Here is a 5,821-nt window from a genome sequence, read left to right as displayed (position 1 = left end):
CAGTTAGGGAACGATACTTGCCACGAAAGGTCAACGATTGTGGAATCGTAATGATAGAAAAAATATCTTTAAGTGACAATCAGAAGATTTCATTACCTTGAAAAGGACTCCAGAACACTAAAGGATAGGTCAATAAGTTATAAAATAATCATAAAACATTTAAACTATAGAAAAGTGGGTTGAGTTTTACACAAATAGTTAAAAACAAAAAATGAAAACTCACCATTTGTCATTTTTACCTATTTAAGTGCTCAAAAGTAGTTTTTTGTGCTCAAACTTTGGCATCGGATTATGATAGATTTACCCAAGTAAAATAGATTCCGTGAGCTCCAGGTAATTCTAAATTGTGCCCTCTTTCATTAGATTCAATTTTGAAAGAATTTGATTGGATGAAAATGATTTTTAAATTAAATTTTATAAACAACGTTGTACATACGTGACTCTCGTTCTGTCAAGTCACATATAGATGGCCCTATATGCAAGTTTACTAAAACAAAGGCACGCATATACACGACTGTCTAGAACAAAAGGAACATACAAGTAGACTTAATTTTTATTAATCGCATTTTAATGATTGAACTTGTCAAATTTTGCAAGATGGGGATCGAATGGCGTGAAAGAGAGCAACAAAATATTGATAACTTGGTTCTAAGAGACCACGAGGCTATGGATGGCTTGATAAATTATGGTTTTCTCAAGTTCTTCATGGTGCAAAACATGAGGGCTCAAAATAGATTGCTGAAAATGTTGATCAATTACTGGGACCCAAAGCAAGGGCATTTTATGATTGATTCCATGCCTTTACAAATTCAAGTAGAAGATATTTATTTTATGATAGGTCTTTCTAGATGAGGAGAGCCAGCGAAATTGAAAGGCAAGGCAATTACATGCTTAAATGTCGATGATTAAATTGTCATTTATTGTGCACTGGAAACACATAAAGTGGGGTCTCAAATCCATATTATAAGTATCACAAGTTTGGCAATAAAAAACCTTATTTTTACAATTGCTAGAATACCAGGATCAACTTCATTACATCAGGAATCACGTCCCGCTATGTTCTTAGTAGTATAATGTCTAAAACCCATGGTTTATGAATGGTGCACTGCATTCTTAGGTAACATGAAGAGCCAATTGACATCATGCAAACAGGGTAAAACAAAAAAAAATGGTTATTGCACTATACTTTGCTCATTTTTCTTTGCGCAAGTCCCGACATTACGTCCACCACCCCTTGTCAGCAATCTAAGAGATCCTCGGATGGCTGGGTGGGAATATTTTATGAGAATACTTGGAGGAGGACAAGTCACTTAGACAGCTTTTGATGACGAGTTCTTTAATTGGTGGGAGGAACAAGTCATAGATATAGAAGATTACCCCTATGTAGGGGTAGATTTAGGAGGAGACTTGAAACCAGTACTTCCTGAAGATGTTTCATGGGGTGATATTAGTAATGTTTTTATTTTATTTTTTATTATATTTCATTTTATTATTTTTTTAAGATATTTTCAAGAAATTGAAGTCAAATGTACTTACAACATTTAATGGTAATGATGCAAATGTTGGACCAGTAAGACATGAAGGTCTACCAAGGCACAGGTGTTGCGATAGGGACGCAAAAGGTGCAGCACCTGAGTCTGAATGGGTCCTCTAAGTTATTTAGAGAAATTTGGAGAGTTTGACTTGTCAAGTTCCAATGGTAGTAATAGAAGATCTACCAGAGGTTGTTCGGAGGTGGGTGATAGAAGTACCAGGAGATTGGGTGTGAATCTTCCAACGAGTGGCGAAAGCCATCGTCTATTACCGTGACACACAGCTAGGGCAAGGCCCTCAGACTTAGAGATTCTATGATTAGACTAATCAAATAGAGAAGTCGTTGGGAATAATCCATAATTTTGTAGGAAATTTGCCCACATTTTGTAAAATTTTGAACACTATATATATACAACAATTTCGAGGCAATTTGATCATATATACAGATGAAAAAATTCATGATGTTTTATTTTTAATGTGATGAATGATTAATATGCCAATCTAATACATGATTTGCTATAGAATCAACAAATGAATTATTTGATCATGGAATATTAATGTATGTTATAAAATAAATGATCTTTCAAGTAATCTCACTCCCAGAAATTATCACCGTAACAAAGGATCTATCACACAATAAAATTTGTTTAATTGAGACTCCTCCAACTACGAGTCCAAGTAAACTACTAACGATTGAATATCGTGAGATATTGCTGATGAAAGTAGTTCAATAACAACACTATATTCGGCCATATTATTAGAAGCATGAACTATACACGTGCCACCAACGATTAACAATTAACCAGATAGTTAATAAATTACCTAAGTTTTGAAAGCTAAGTTCTTGTTGTGTTGACTAGCACCGTATGCAAACACTAAGTACATAAGATCACCCATTGATACTTGCCAAAGCATACCAAAAACACCATTAACTCCATCCCCAAGAAACCCATAAATGTACCAAAAACACTATGTGCAATATTTACAAAACAAAATAGATGCTTAGGAAATAGCCTAAGAATAATACTTCTTGAGATAGAACCCATTCTTGAGCTCAGATAACACCTTTCCTTCAAAATCAACCAATTTGTAAGCACCCTTCTTCAAGACATGCTTAACAATATTAGGATCATACCACATAGGTTTGAACTTTCTTTCCCCTAAGGTGTCCTTATCTTGGTCATAGACTAAGACAAGGTAACCTTAAGAGAAAACCCTAGGGCATATGAACTTATTATGTTGTGCTTTAAATCTCTTCTTATTGGCCTCATTCACTAAAATAGCATCTCGATGATACTCATCAAGATGTTCTAAGTGAACAAGACACTCTTCTAAGCTTGATGTGTCAGGAAGAAGTTGGATTGCTACCTTAAAGGATGGAATCTGACTTTCTATAGGAAGGACTAATTCCATACCATATACTAACTAAAAAGGAGTAAATCCCGTAGCAATCTTGACAAAAGTTTGGTAAACCCATAAAGAAGGATATAACATGATGTGCCAATTGGACTTGGCTTAATTAATATTCTTTTGCAGGATTGTTTTAAGGGATTTATTAATGACTTCAACTTTCCCATTACCTTGAGGATAATAAGGAGAGGAATGTTCCTGCCTAAATCAAAATTTAGAAGCCAATTCAAGCATCATCGTATTTTGAAAGTGACCCCAATGGTTAGTGACAATCTCTTTAGGGATACTGAAACATGAAATGACTTGATTGAAAAGGAAAAGTGATGTTGTTTAATCATCATTATTAAAAGTAGGCATGGCTTCAACCTACTTCATAAAATAGTCAACTTCCACGATAATATACTTATGCCCCCTTAACGAAACCGGTTGGCACATTGTAAATTTTATTCCCCATTTAGAAAATGGGCTGACAATAAGAAAAATACAAAGTGGGGTTGGATGGGTGCACATTTTCTGAGTATACACTTGACAAGGGTGGTAGTTTTTGACTACTTCAATACAATATTTGAAAATCGAAGGCCCAAACTACCTTGCATGCAAGATCTTCTAAGATGTTGTCAGCCTAGATAAATGACTACCACAAGCCCCATTGTGACAATCATTTAAAACTTATTCAACCTCATCCAAGGTTAAACAATGTCTTAGGATTGATTCAAACCCCCAATGATATAGCATATCATCGATAATCAAATAATTCTTAGCAAGATCACACAATTTTCGACGATCATCCTTAGAAAATGACTAAGGAAACTTCGAAGTATGGAGATATAATAAGATGTCTCCATACTAAGGATCTTGTAATGAGATCAAGAAGAGGCATTCATCAGGAATTGACTCATCATAATCATAATCTTGATCACAAGTTTCAAAATCAATTCTGCAAAAACCAAGGATTTCTTTGATTTTGCCCACATAACCTAAAGATAAAATTATTGCAAAATCACAATCCATTTGTTGTATTTTCCTACAATCACCCGCCTACTGAGGAAAAATTGAAAATGATTGACATCAACAACTACAATGGTTTTCTTTAACAAAATATAATGGCAGAGTCATTGGACAACATGAATTGATGCCGAAGTCAATTTCTTAACATGAGAATATCAAATTTTAGGGCCTGCCAAGCCATGAAAGTGTTCTTTAAAGGAATCATATTCCTAAACTAGAACCATACCAATGGTAGATTCTATTATCACAAGATACAAAAAGAAACCTCTGTTATAATCAGGTGGATAGACTAAAGGAGCTTAGGTTATTGCTTTCTTCAAAGCATCAAAAGAGCATTGAGTTAATTCATCCCAAATGAATGGAACTCCTTTCTTAAGTAAACACATAAAACCTTTAGTTATATCAGCGTAATTTACGATGAATCTCCATAAAAAATGACTTTACCTTGGAGACTTTGAAGTTGGCATACAATGGACAGGGAAGGGGACTGAAGTATTGACTCAACTTTGAAGGCATCAACCTTGATCCCTTCATATGAAATGATGAATCCCAACAACTTACCTAATGTCACAACGAATATGCACTTATGAGGATTCAACCAGATTTTATAATGATGACATCTTTCAAAAACAAGGTGAAGATGCTTTGTATGTTCCGCTTTTTTCTAAGAGTGAGGAACTAGATCATTCAAATAGGTTTCTATAATATGTTTGTTGTCGTGGAAAGCATAAGACATGACCTGCTAAAAGGTAACTCCAACATTTTTGGGGCCAAAAGGCATTTCCCTATATGCAAATGTACCCCAACGACAAATGAAGGTTGTCTTTTATTGATATTCAGGACGAATTATAATTTGATAATATCCAAAGAATCCGTCCATGAAGGAGAAAATCTCATTTCTAGCACACTCGTCAATAATTTGGTTTATAAATGGAGTGGTGAAATTATCCTTCAAACAAGCTTTGTTAACGTCCCTAAAATCGATGCATACACATAATGTTCATTGCTTGTTGTCAATTAGAATGGGATTTGAAACCCATTCTGTAAAAGGAATAGGGTAGATGAAGCCTACTTTAAGCAATTTCTCTACTTCTGCCTTAATAGCTGCAACTTTCCTAGGGTTTACCGATCAAAGCTTCCAGTGTACCAGTTTCACATTTTCATAGGACTTAATTTCATGTTGAACAATGCTAGGATCAATCCTAGGCATTTCCTCATAATTCCAAGTGAATAAAGCACGGAAATCTTTAGAGAAATCGGTATAAATCTTTACCTCTTAAGGGGAACAATTATCTCCTATGAAGACATTTTCTATAACGTTGGGATTCTTGGAAATTTTAATAAGAATGGTTTGTGAGATTTGCCATATTACCTTCATAAAAATATGTGTTGCAAAGGGTTTAAAATCTATGAACATTTGCATGGGAGGTGGAACAAGACAAACTTAACTCAACCTTCCACAAGTCAAGAAGAAGATTGATGGTGCAAATCATCCCATAGTCTTTCTACACCTTTCATTGCTTCTATAATTGTCTCTTCAGATGGTAAAACAATATCGAGACAATCTATAGTCATAGTCGAGTCAATTGCCCAAAGAGGAACCATATCATTTTCCAAATCTTCTGGTGAAACAAGGATTGGATTTTTGTCTGTAGCATTAATATCAATAGCTTGATATGTAATTTCAGTTGCAAACATGGGATGATCCATTCCAATGATTTTACCATCTTCCAATGTGGCAATAAAGGGAGGAAAATTCCAAGGATATTTAAAATAATTAGTTCTAAAAGAACGTTCTTGAGGAACCACCCTGGCTGTTGAAGAAATGGCATTGATGTGAAATACCAGAGGTGGAAGATCAAAAGTACCC

The sequence above is a fragment of the Pinus tabuliformis genome, chromosome 1_2 (genome assembly GCF_031772625.1).
Source record: "Pinus tabuliformis cultivar Carrire ecotype Pingquan chromosome 1_2, CPIR1, whole genome shotgun sequence".
Lineage (NCBI taxonomy): Eukaryota > Viridiplantae > Streptophyta > Pinopsida > Pinales > Pinaceae > Pinus > Pinus tabuliformis.
This window is presented reverse-complemented; position numbering follows the sequence as displayed.